The sequence below is a fragment of the Astatotilapia calliptera genome, chromosome 5, assembly GCF_900246225.1.
Source record: "Astatotilapia calliptera chromosome 5, fAstCal1.2, whole genome shotgun sequence".
NCBI classification, from domain to species: domain Eukaryota; kingdom Metazoa; phylum Chordata; class Actinopteri; order Cichliformes; family Cichlidae; genus Astatotilapia; species Astatotilapia calliptera.
This window is the reverse complement of record NC_039306.1, coordinates 31,910,398-31,924,497: the sequence shown is the minus strand read 5'-3', so window position 1 is coordinate 31,924,497 and position 14,100 is coordinate 31,910,398. Positions and strand designations below refer to the sequence as shown.

The 14,100-nt window shown below is 41.7% G+C and overlaps 1 protein-coding gene across 14 annotated transcripts in view; it reads right to left on the bottom strand.

Annotated features, from left to right (window-relative positions):
* The window catches only part of chl1b (cell adhesion molecule L1-like b), an 82,202-nt gene extending 74,449 nt beyond the window's left edge, over nt 1-7,753 (bottom strand). For all 14 annotated transcript variants that reach the window (XM_026168923.1, XM_026168921.1, XM_026168934.1 and 11 more), the window contains exon 1: nt 7,565-7,753. The gene's annotated coding sequence lies outside the window, so the exon portion shown is untranslated. The remainder of the gene's footprint in view (nt 1-7,564) is intronic.
* Between the last annotated feature and the right edge of the window lie 6,347 nt (nt 7,754-14,100).

Genomic DNA, 14,100 nt, shown 5'->3' with positions numbered 1-14,100 from the left:
AAAATGTAATATTTGTGAATATTTTCAACTATGGCACAAATAAGAAATAAAGGTTCAAATAAACAATGTCCAACATTCCCTAAAAATTCACTCTGATCCTAAAGTTACCCAATAGTCTTATCTACCACCTCTACTGTCTACAAAGAGATCCCAACTTCAACATTAAAGTGTTTGAATACCATTTTCTAAAAAGAAAACACTTCCAATTATAGTGGCTGCTAATCTGGTTGGCATTTCATAATGAGCGCTACACTCTTGTAGCTGTGTTTAGGAAAGTCTGCATAACACTGATTAGCTAATGCAATTAAACTGTACTTACCCCTACCACTGCCCTCTTATGTCTCCAAATGAGTCAATTTGTGACTAAAATGTTTAGTAATTTAGCACCAAGCTATTTTCTTTATGTCTAAACATTCTAATAGCTACACCTAAACAGAATGAGTCCCAGTGACTGGTCTTACTTTATCAGCAAAAAACCTCCCCTTGATACTCGTTAGAACTCCACTGTAAGCTACAGAAAACGTTATAAAGTGAGATCGTTTGCAATCCAATACGCGGCCATAAAAATGTGCTCTGTAAGAAGCACATTTGGTTTCTACCCTCAACAATCTGGAGCTTTAAAAATAATGAGGTCAAGGAGGTCTGCAGTTCGTAGCTTGAGGTCTGTGGGTCACACTTGTAAAAATGGAGTTCGGAGCTCCCCCAAGCTGATGAATTAATTTGGACCCGTACCAGCTTGGCAAGATTCTTTCACTCATCATTTGCTCTATCTGTGGGGAGAGTGCATTAAGAAATAGACATGCTGAGTTTTGGCTCTCTGTGGAACACCCTGAAGGGCAACTGCAAAGACTTTTAGAAATATCACAACCTCCAAAAACTGCAGAAAACATGAATTAGTATTAAGAAGTCAACACAAAAAGAACCACCACAGCATATGCCTCATCAGATTTTTAAAACGTGAAAATATATATGAAATATTGTATCCATGTCAGTATGAAACAGCTGGGACATTCCCCACCTTTGAACCGACCCAAATGGCAATTTGGAAAAATAGACCAAATTAAATGGTGCAACAGAAAACAGAAAAGGATTAAAGTCTTTGCTCGTGTGTTAGCCCACTTAGAAAATTGACCACGCAGCCCTGCCTCTTTATTCCACGATTCTAATCGTGCCTGATCTGCTCTCTAATCTTCCATTTGGATGATGCTACTGTGCTTGACTCCAGGCCCCAATGGGCCAGTAAATAGGCTCTTAATATGCAGAGCAGACACTGTATTGTATGTTCACACCAAATCATCATACATGGGGCTGCACCGGCTTGGGACTCCCAACAGTCCACTTACAGTACCCAACAGAGCCCCACACAATGTAATGAGGTCCCAGGGGAAGCATCTGGAAATACAGCACTGCTGCCCTCACAGTACACCCTGTCAAACAAACACATACTTTTAAAGAGACCTCCTTTACAAATTCTACAGTACTACATGAAATATTGGATTTTTCCTGAATATGCAGACAGAATTTGGGGCACAGCAAAAGAAACTGACCCTCTATTTGTTTAAAGATACGGCTTAATTTAACAAAGCAAACTAGGCTGTGCTGAATGACTTTGATTGCCATTCATATTTTTCTCTAAAATGTTTTCCAAATAGGTGAAAATGTGTGGGCATTAGCCAAATCCTCAACCTACCCTAACCCCAGATGTATTAGCATATGGTGACCTTGAAAGGTCAAATGTACTGAAGAAAACAGGCGAATAGAGAAAAGCTGCAACAGTAGACAAAACATTGGATACAACACAAAGGAAGTAGAAAAAATCGAAATCTCACTAAATAGAACATAAGTGTTATCGAAGGATTACATGGGGAGGATGCTTCAGTATTGTGATGGAGAAAAATATGAAAGTAATATTCGTCTTAATCCGGTTGTTCAGTGATGACGTGACGAATCCTACTTCCAGGTCTAAAGTAGTCTGCGTTTAATATGGCTTTTGTGTTGTTAACATGTTTAATATTATGTATTTTCTTCTATTTGATCTCAAAAAGCTCCTAAAACAGTCAGTGATCCCTGTTGACCTCCCTCGGCTTTTATTACCACTAATCATTTATTTAAGCTCAGTTTTTAAAACCTTAGGATGTAGCTACAGCCCAGCCCATGCAGCAGTATATGAATGACTAACCTCGTATTGTGGATGGATTATCTCAGTTGTTCTCCTGGCTGAAGTTTGGTCCTTTTACAGCATCCTGCCATGCGATTACATTTGTTCCTGACCACCGAGAACACTCACGTTAACTTTTATCGAGTGGAAAAAAAGTTAGCTTGTTTATATTATGCTAACATAGCTGTGTCGCTAGCGGTCACGTAGCACATCATTATACACCAGCTAGCCAAACTTCAGTAACCCTACAAACGTCACTGCTGTTTAGTTTTCTGTCTTCATTTATGCTGGAAGTGATAGCAGAGCTGTACGTTTTAATTTGTTTCCAAAACCCCGCAGTCAGGACATGCTATATTGTATTTAGATAGAAGCTAGCGAGCTAACTTCCTGCTAACTTCTAACTCCGTTAAATGTCATAAATTCCGTTTTCATGGATGCCTGGATGTTAAACTCAATTGTTACACCTGGTAGAGCAGAACGCTGATCATTTTATTAAAGATGAAAGACTTTAGACAGTTTTTCAACTCTCAGTAATGCCACAGTGATCGTTTGATATATGGACCTGCAGCGGAGTTTAGGCCCAGACACGGCTAGTGACGTCAGACTGAACAATCGGATTGCATGATTCATATAATACTGTAGGGTTTTTGTTTTCATAATCCTTCATCATAGATTTATTATGGATTTTTACTGTCAGCGTATCAAAACGTGAGGATCTGTTGCTTTGGTTTATATGACTATAAACTGAATAAAGTTCTGGGGACTTTTCTTTAGACAACACAAGCAATTTTGAGAGATAACCCCAACAAATTTACTGACACGAGTCACAGAATCATAGTCTGAGGTGTGTTTCATATCGAGCCCAGTATGCCCTCTGTGTCCCCTGCTTGTCAAACGTGTCCTTCCTCATCGTTGGTGCCCTTCACTTTCATGTCCCAAGGGTCCCCTTGTAACCTTATCCACACAATACCCTTCATGGGACACAAAGCCAATGATACCAGGCTCTTCTGTTCCATTCTCTTCATTTGTCACTTTTATTCCTAAGCTCTTTGTTCGTCTTACCTCTGTATGCATGACTTATCCCAAATTGAGACTGCAATTGAAATGGAAATCATCCCTGACTCTCACTGACTTAAGGGCAATAACGTCTTGCTATTTGAGGCATATCTGTCATGTTCGTTGTTCCTTGGAGAATCTTATGGTTGTGTTGCCCTTTTCGCCAAGGTTTTTAACATAAACATTGAATTTGCATGGATATGTACCCCATGATCCAGAGGCGACACTAAAATTCTGAGCAGGCATGCAAAAAAAAAAACAGGACAATGAGATTGGAAAAATTAGTTTAGAGCTGACAGCAATGCACATTAGGATTAGAATTCCTCTCGTAAAACATCCTCTTTACTGGTTCTCATTACTGGCCATGGTTTTCATGTGAGCCTAATCTAAGTTGATTAATTCAACATAAAAATTACAATTGTGAAGCCAGACGACACAGAAGAACACTACATGACGCTGTCTTTGCTCTGATTCCAGCAGAGAAGGAAAAGAAATTCCCATGAAAAGCACACTGACAAACAGCCTGGAGGTGAGGATAATAACAATACAAATGAAAGATGCGTGTAAACGCTTGTACATAACAATGATGGGACATTTTTTCTGAATTATGGCATGTAAACAGAAAACACTATGAAAGATATGAAAGCACTGCAAGCTCTGGGGCTGGCAGCAAATAACAATGTCTGGGTAAAATGTTCCATTTGTGAGAAAACAGCCTCGGCAGCACAGAAAAAAGGAGCAATGACGGGCCAAACTGAACCTCCAGACAGGGATGAGCCTGAAGCACATCGCCTGCTCCCGCCCTCTTATTCGCTTCTTTTGCACACAAAAAAGAAAAAAGTAGAACTGAACATTCAAGATAACATTGACCTCTCTACGGGTTTGTCCTTCAGTGTTTCCTGATTAATTGTCCGTGCAGTGCGAGAAGGCATTGATCATGTTCGCCCACTGGTCCTGATGATGCAGTGGCCTGTTAAATAAGAAATAAACCTTGATTCTGATGATCAGCACCTCTTATCTTTTCACCTTCATCCCCCATCGGAGGCTGCATGGAGGGGGAAAAATAATAAGAATTCAAGCCCTCCTCCCCCCTACATCTCCTCTCTGAGCCAATCATGGGAATCATAAAAAAGAAAATCTGGTAAATAAATACGCACATTGCTGGAGAGCAGGAAAAGGAAATGAATATTTCATGTAACCAGACACATTTCCAGAACTTACTGGCTGGAATGTGCCTTTCTGGCTGTCATCGGTGACAAACATGAAAGAGCAGGGCTCAGGTACGGCTATGCTGCAGCACTCTCAACTCTGCCTGAAGCACAGGGAGCACAAGTCGTCAGTGTAATTGCTTGTAGTGGTGGAGCCTGAGCTGAACCTCAATTAGGGCCTGGGTACTTGCTAGGCTCCACACCTTCTCTACACGTCTGCCAGCCTCTTCCGGGAAAACATATTTGAACATCTTAACGCCGCCAGGTATATCATTGTAATGCTTGTTGTTATCAGACTTTGGGTTTTCCCTTTGCATCGTACTTGTTCCAACAGGCACTTTTTTTGTTTTGCATCTCGACTAGCAACACATTCTAGATAGGGTGATAAAAGGGCAGCTAAAATGGACAATTAGTCTGATACAGCTATTCACTCCTGCTCGCTGCTGTCAGGCTGCTTTCACTAATCTCTTACAGCCATCTGATACTCCAGATTCCATCCGACAGGACTGAATTACAGCCCAAAATTACAGCTCTGATGCTGGTGAAATGCATCTACTGCAGACTGCATGGATGAGACACAGGTAAACACTTCAGAGTGCTTAAAAAGCAAAGATTATGTGAAAGAATGTGTCAGAGTCAAAACTCTTTTTGGATCAAATATTTGAAATAAAGGCTGATTCGCCTCAGTCACACACAGCATCTCGGCTTGTTTCAGTCTGCTCTATAAAGGCCAGGTGAATACGGCCTGGGTACAAAAGAAAGGGCTCTCTGTTTCTTTCCCCTTTTAACTCTCAGCCCCCTCATTTCCCTCCCGCTGTACACAGGACGATACAACATGCATACACACAGACACACACATGCCATCAGTGCAAACATTTCAGCTCCAAGGCAAACACACACCTGTATGAACAGGTAAAGACAAAAATCATAGCTTGTCTCTTGTCTTTCATGTTTTCAATGCACTTCCTGCCTTTAATGGCACTGCCAGTTTGAGCAAAATCCGATGACAAACACAACAAAGTTGGAAGCTCAGGTGTTCCTGTGCAATACCAAGCACTGATGTGCAGGTGGAAGTTTTATTTAAACAGTTTTGCGGAAACTGCATTGTAAACACTCAGTCAGCTGAGCTTGCAAGGCCGTTTTAAGAATGAGCCCGTCTGCGGCCACAAAGGATGTTCTGTTTGCTGCATTTAGCAATCAAAATGATTAAAAGGATGAAAAAGCTCCATGAAATGTGCCAGGTTGGAGCTGAATATTAAGTGGTGCGGAGACAGGATGGCAGGGGCTGGTGGGGGGCGCTGGCTGACATGGACCGGCTGGGAGATGGTCGACACTTTGCTTGTCCAATTACTGGCGATCGTTCAAATTGTTTGGTGAGAAGCATTCGACCTACTTCTGGACACAAAGCACCACTGCCCTGAATACAGAGAAGCTGAGGGGGGAAACCACGTGTGATGACAAGTGCCATTAGAGCCTCTTGTCTTTGGCCTAGAAATGAAATTTAGACAACTTACCTGATGTGTGAGAACACTGGAGAAGCTATGTGCTGGGATGAAGGGGGGTGGGCAGCATGAATAGGATCTGCAGCTGGATTTGATTAAACTCACTAATGGCAGTTTGACCTTCACAAGGTCTTTGCGTTGAACACTAAGCAACGGGACCAGGATAAGAAGTAGCAGCACCCCGAAAACAAACAAAAGTGGCAGTGTTTAGTGTGCATGGTTGTTGTTTTTTTCCTTTTTTCATTACAAATGTGCAGACAATATGGGTTGCATCGACTGTTCTGCGAACAATACAAGACAACGATCAAAAGGAATTAAAAATATCAAATTATGGGTAAGCTACGGAACAGTTCTGTTTCCTGGGATTCCCTCAAAGGCATCATCTACAAGGGTGGGGGGGACCCAGAAAACAACACTACATTTGAAATCGCTGCACTTCCACACAGGAGTTTAGTACATTTGCATACCTCGTAAATATTCACACTAAGGGAATCCTCATACCCGCCACGTGAGACACAGTCGGTTCATACGTGCAGCAAACACAATGAGGCACACAAGCAACGACTGCCCTTGGTTTAAAATGTGACTGTAATGTGATTTTAATCGCACAGATTAAAGTCTAATCAGTTATGCCAATCACGCATCACATATCTAACGCACGTAATGAGGAGCCACTTCCCGTAAGAGCAGAACGAGATTAGAGAAACCTAGGGTGTTTTATTTTATTTCGTTTTCTACAGCCTTTTACAGAGTTTGAATGTCCAATGTGACACCAGTTAACCTTCTGTACAGGTCCTCTGCATTCAAGTCTACACTTCAGAGCACATGCACCTTTATTCCTACTCCACATACCAGGCAAATGACTCTCATATCACATGCAAAAGCACTTTTTTGCCCTCTAAGAATGAGATTCACCATGCTGGGTGACAAGGTGTGATTCCCTTCTGCAGTTCAGCACTCAGCATGCAAGCCAGTGATATGCAGGCTCAGATCAGCCCTGTGTTATGGCCAGTGTAGTGGTAAATAAGAAGGATGGTGTGTGTGTGTGTGTGTGTGTGTGTGTGTGTGTGTGTGTGTGTGTGTGTGTGTGTGTGTGTGTGTGTGTGTGTGTGTGTGAGTGTGTGTGTGTGAGTGTGTGATCTCCAGTGAATTTTTTTTTTTTACCTCAGGCTGTCATACAAATAAGAAAGGCATTAATTCACAAGCAGTAACTCTCTCTCTCGGCATACAACGGACGTGATTTAAAAAGGGGCTGAAGCAAAAGTAGCTAGCAACACCATTTCTATTACTCTAAACTGCACCTGTAGTTATTATTCCACTCATGAAACATTCTCCCAAAGCAGTCGTGACAACACTTCCCAATTCCATCCCAAATCCATCTTTTCCTACATTTGCCTTCTTTCTTTATTTCCTTCCTCTACTTCTTCTTCTTCTTTAAACTGGCATTTCCAAGCACCTGCCATATAGAGCCCGTGCAGGTATCTGCTGTATATCACTATAACAACCGGGGAGCTCCGCGTGCGCAAGCTAGCAAACATTTCTAACAAGTGTCACAACTAAAAAGTCAAAGGAGGGGAAAAACGCGATTTGCTTTTCGAAGCAAAGTGAAAAAAGAAGAATTTTTTTTAAAAAGAACTCACCTTCAGGTGCTACTCATGTCCAGACAGCCGTTCACAAAGTTGAAATGTGTCCACCGCTGGAGGAAGAAGGCAGAGGGAGTGTTAACTGTCAACGTAACGCTGCCGCCGTGCCTCGCAGTTGGTGTGTAGCGGAGTACCACCCCTCCTCCTCCTCTTCTCCTCTTCCTCGTCCTCCTCCTTTGGATGCTACTATTGCTCCCCTCTCCTCTTCTTCCTCCTCCTCCTCTCTGCGCCTCTGTAAAAAGGGTAAAAAAGTAATAGCGGTTTCCTCCTCCTTCTCCTCCACCTCCACAATGACAGACTCAAAGAAAAGAAGGGACCCTATCGTAGTCAATAGGTTTCACAAAAAACCCATGGCAACGCAGAAGAACCCGTGCGCAACTTCCCCACGTTGTGACCGGGTTAAAGCTCTCCCCAGCCCCCCAAACGGTGACAGACATTATTCCCAAGACTCGGAGTGAGCAGGTTTTATAATGGGAGAAGGAGGAGGAGGAGGAGAGAGGGACACTGAACTCTTCTGGTGGGGATGCTGTTCAAATATGAATGAGAGGGAAACATTTAAATTGTCCTTCATTGGATGTAAATCCCTGTTTGTGCCTGTCCTGTTTATGGAGTTCCTTGCAGGTGTTATTTATTTGAAAATGTACTTTTGTAATTTCACAGGAATTCTGTTTGTCTTGCTGAGCCTGAATGGTCTAAACACACGAGATTTACAAAATTGCAATAATTTGAATTGTTTTTATTTGAATTTATTTGAAAAAAGTACATCGCATTTTAATAACATTATAATTTTTATGATATCAAATACTGAAAATAATAGTAATTACAATTAAAATATAGATTTTTTTTTTCCCTGGAAAAAAATACCATCAAACTGAGTTCTGACTATATGATACATCACCTATGCTAAGAGGAAGTCTGAAATTTTAATACCTATAACGTAATATGTGAGACTCAGCTGTGCTCTGTTATACTGTGCCTGTGTGAAATTGAAAAATAACTCTGGGTAAAAAGGGAAAAGGTCTGAAAATCATCTTCCACTGACTTCGCCCGGTCATAAGTCATCTTTGTTGTAGCTTGGTTTCATTTTCCTCGTAGTCGCATCTGTGCAGTTCTGCTAAAATCTGCATGCTTTATGATTTTGTGGTGCCTTGCAATATTTGGGACAGCACAAAGTGGTGATCAGTTAACCTGCATAGCCACACAGGTAAAAAAAAAAATTAAAAATTGATTACATTGCCTCAGTATGTGGAAGAAGAAATGAGGAATTGAAATGCTCTGTAGTCCCATATATAGTGGGACACCTGGTCATCCTAATACTACTGAGACTAGAGCCCATCCCCACCACTATCTATCAAAAACCTGTCTTCCAGACCCAGCACAGGAGAGACAGATATACTGATATACATATACTGATAAGGACAGGCTAATTGTGTTAGGAACAAAAGGATACCACACTGTTTGATGAAAATAAAAACTATCAGGGTGGAATTTAAAGAAAAAGTGGAACAATGATGCGATTTATTTTGTCAAAATTTTATTGCAGCAACAGAGTAGTTTGTATGGCCTCCATATGCTTGTATGTACATCCTATTGGACTTATGTGAGGCGCGCATGGGGTTCAGTCAATGGTTTCAATTCCTTCATCCAGGCAGGTAATGCCTGAGGCCAGGCATTACCATGCACCAGGAAGAACCCAGGACCCACTGCACCAGAGAAGGGTCTGACAATGGGTCCAAGGATTTCCTCCTAATAAATAATGGCAGTCGTGGTGCCATTGCCTATACATGGAGGTCTATGTGTCCCTCCAAGGATCTCCATGGCTTCTCCAGACCTTTTCACATCTGTTACATGTGCTCAGGGTGAACCTGCTCTCATTTGTAAAAAGCAAAGGGTGCCAGTAATGGACCTCAGTCTCCACAGTGCTAGGCAGTGAGCACAGTGCCCACTAATGGACGATGGGCCCATACTCATGAAGCCTGTTTCTAATTGTTTGGTCAGAGACATTCACACCAGTCTCCTGCTGGAGGTCTTTTTGTAGCTCTGGCAGTGCTCATCCTGTTCCTCCTTGCACAAAGGGGCAGATACTGGTCCTGTTGATGGGTTAAGGACCTTCTACGGCCAGCTCTCCTAGAGTAACTGTCTGCCTTCTGAAATCTCCCCCACGCCCTTGAAACTGTGCCGGGAGACACAGCAAACCTTCTGGCTATGGCATGTATTGATGTGCCATCCAGGAGGAGCTGGAGTACCTCCACAACCACTGTGGGGTCCAGACATCACCTCGTGTTAGTACTGACACTGATCCTAGTCAAATTCAAATCCAGTGAAAACACAATCAGAAAAGATGTCAATCAGGGAAAATGTCAGAGGTTTTGGGGGTTGCCCTTGTAGTGCACCTGTTGTTAATAATAATAATAATAATAATAATAATAATAATAATAATAATAATAATAATAAATTTTCTTTGAGGGTGCCTTTTCAAAAACCCAAGGTCACCTTACAAAAGAACAAAATTAATTAAAGGTTGTTGTTCATTTTATTAACACCAAAGCAGCTGAAACTGATTAACAACCCCCCTTTGCTACTTAACTGACCAAATCAATACCTGAGCTGTTTCACTGACTTGATGCAGTACTCTGATTAACAAGTGTTCCTTTCATTTTCTTGAGCAGTGTACATGATTCATATTGTCTTGCATGACTCCAAAGGGGCATGTCAAAGAAGTTCTGGGTTTGCAGCCCCAAAGTTTATATTTGTTGGAACAGCTCACAGTGGCGTGCAGAAGATCTGAGTTATATTTGTTCTACTGTGTTTACAGTTTTCTCATATTGTGTTTTATGTAGCTTCATGTCAGATTAGTGAAACAGCATAGCTGGTTATTTCCATGTTAGCACAGATAAGTAAAAGAGGAGTGTTTTTTTGCTCAGCTTTAAAAATAAAGCACATGTCAAGCCATCTTATTTAAATTAAGGCGTAATGCATTTTTTCCACTATATTTATTGATAACTTTCATTTCTTTACTCATCAACATACCTTAAATGAATAAGGCCTATAAAATGTAAACATGCAGGTAAAATTATGGCTACGTCCACACGTACCCGGGTATCTTTAAAAACGCAGATTTTTCTATGCGTTTGCACCTTTCGTCCACACGTAAATGGCGTTTTTGGTCACTGAAAACGGAGATTTTTAAAAACTCCGGCCAGGGTGGATATTTTTGAAAACTCAGTTTTTGCATTTACGTGTGGACGAGAAAAACGGAGAAAATGCAGCCTCAAAGGTGTGCGCATTTTTTGACGTCACACTGTGCGCCACGTTATTGTTTCGGTGAAATGAATTTCTACAATACTGTTACTGTTAATTGTGCTCTCTGCAGTGTTTAAATGCTTACATATACACACCGTTACTGTCCCTCCACACATACCACTCGGTTCTGCTTCTATGCCCCAGCTTTGTTTAATTTTTCCCACCGAGGCTTCTAGACTTCTGATTGGCCAACATTTCTGCACGGTTAGGAATATATCGCCACCTGCTGCTTTGGCATGTTCCTAGCAGCGTTTTCCTTCATTTCTGCGTTTACGTATGGACGGGATTATTTTTTAAAACGGAAACGGAAAATCTCCGTTTTTAAAAATACCCGTGTACGTGTGGACGTAGCCTATAACCTCCAGGACACTGCGGCGTGCAGCTCGGATCTCAGCTGACCCTTCTCACCCTGGACACAGTCTGTTTGACCTGCTCCCCTCAGGCAGGAGGCTCCGGTCCATTCGCACCAGAACCTCTCGCCATAAGAACAGTTTCTTCCCCTCTGCTGTCGGACACATGAACAATAAACGTACGACTGTTCCCACCACTAACACATGACCCTACGCTGTGTTCACTGCATCATTCCATGTTTGGCACTGATCACCACCTGCACTCATGTATATATCATGTATATATCTATCCACTTAGCACTTTTAATTCTTATTCTTATTTTTATATTTTTATGACAGTATGTTTGCACTGAAGCACCGCAGCAATTTCCTAATGTTGTAAACCTGCTCAACATTTGGCAATAAAAACCCTTTCTGATTCTGATTCTGATAACAGCAGACGATACTATTAGCTATGATGCAGTTACTCCATTTAACTAGCAGCCTGAATAATTAGCATAACATAACCCTGCATCAGCAGAACAGTACACACTTACAATACTATAACAGTAACACGCAGAGAGAAATTACAGTGAATGTGTATCCATTCTAATTACCCACACTGTGAGAAACACAATGTCGGCCCTTCTCTCTCTCTGTTTGAGTGAGAGGAACATTCAGTGTCATGGTTATTCCAGTTTCATTACCTGCTGTTTGTTACGCTTCACTAATTAGAAAAAGAAATGCACGAGTATGGCCGCTGGCTTCTTGAAGCAGCCCTTTAGCCATTCAACCATTTTCTGTTTCCAGTTAGATGTTCACCGCCTCACTCAAGGGCACCTAAATAATACAGCAATAACAGGGGGTATAGTTCTCATTTCTCATTCATTCTTATTTCCCACAAATCCTCCCCAGCCAGGTTCAGTCTTGGCTAGAGCCTTGTTGTGTATTATTCGTGACTTCATTGAGCCATCCAGGCAGGGGTCTGGGTCTATGCATCGATTCAATTATAGTCTGAAGAATACTTGAGTACCGAGGCTGTCAACAGTATCCGAATAGTTAAAGAATCTCTGAGATGTAAATTTTGTCAGTTTGTTTATTTCAGTTTAAATTTTTTGTGTTTTTGCACTTAAAGTATATTTTTATCCTATCCTAATGGTGTTAATATCAATAAAAACAAAACAAATACAACAGAAGAATCAAATCAAGTGTGACAAAAACAGAAAAAAATATTTCAATAATGACAATTCTACCCATATTATGGAGTTTAACTTATTTTAACATGTAGATTTTCCCAAAATGTAATTTTATTACATAAATATAATGTAAAATATTTTAACTCCATCTAAGGGAATCTGGTCAAATGAAATGTACTTAATTGAAATGGTAAATGGCCTGTGAAGGTTCTCAGTCATCCAGGTCATCGTAGTCAAAGGAGCTTGCAAAGAAAAGCGTCTGGACTTCTTTAAGTTACTTGAAGACGTTTCACCTCTCATCCGAGAAGCTTCTTCAGTTCTAAGGTCAAATGTTAAGTCAAAAACAGACTTAACAATGTGGTGTATGCTGTACAGTGCAGCGAGGAATGCTCAGACCTCTACATTAGAGAGACCAAACAGCCACTTCACAAGCGCATGGCACAACACAGAAGAGCCACCTCCACAGGACAAGACTCAGCAGTCCATCTGCATCTTAAGGATAAAGGACACTCTTTCGAGGATGCCAATGTTCACATTTTGGACAGAGAGGACAGATGGTTTGAAAGAGGAGTGAAAGAAGCCATCTATGTCCACTGTGAGCGACCATCTTTGAACAGAGGCGGTGGTTTACGACACCAACTGTCTGCCATCGATAATCCAGTTTTGAGTTCCCTTCCCAGAAGCCTTAACGCCCACTCACATCCTGGGCCATCTGACCTCAGGAATTCACATGATAAGGTGGGGCCAGGTTTCACAATGAACACACCCGAAACTCTGGCTGATTGGGACCCACACCCAGTTTCACACCTTGGCTCAGGCGATTAGAGGATCATCAGGGGGTCCTTTTGTCCCTCTGTGGGGGGGTTACTCCCACTAGGTTTATATCTGGGACTCTCCACCATTTGACCTTAGAACTGAAGAAGCTTCTTGGATGAGAGGTGAAACGTCTTCAAGCAACTTAAAGAAGTCCAGACGCTTTTCTTTGCAAGCTCCTTTGACTACGATGACCTGTATTTGTATAGCGCTTTTTACTAGTCCCCCCTAGGGACCCCAAAGCGCTTTACACACCCAGTCATCCACCCAGACACACACTGGTGGAGGCAAGCTACAGTTGTAGCCACAGCTGCCCTGGGGCAGACTGACAGAAGCGAGGCTGCCATATCGCGCCATCGGCCCCTCTGGCCAACACCAGTAGGCGGTAGGTGAAGTGTCTTGCCCAAGGACACAACGACCGAGACTGTTTGCTCGAACCGGCAACCTTCCGATTACAAGGCGAACTCCCAACTCTTGAGCCACGATCGCCCCACTGAAGGTTTATTTTTCAATAAATAAACCTTCAGTGTTATATATTCAGTTGCATTTTACTCAGAGTTATGGCTTCATGTTTATTGAGGGTGAAGAATCTTTTTTTGTTGTTTTTAGTGTAAAAATATCTGATATTTCAGGGTGCTGCTATTTCAACGTAGGCTCACGAAACACTGCGGGTGCAAACCCCCAAACAAGAAAGCTTACTTAGTATTGCATTTTCTATTTTAGTGATTTTGGTATCTTTGTTCTTTTTAAACATACTTTCAGAAGTTTGCAGGGCAGTAAAAACAAGTGCAGGCTTTAGTTATTTACCTTATTAAAGCCCATTTTTATATACTTGAGTATAATTGAGTATCATTTATTTATTGTTTATGTATATGTGGTACATGTGTAACAT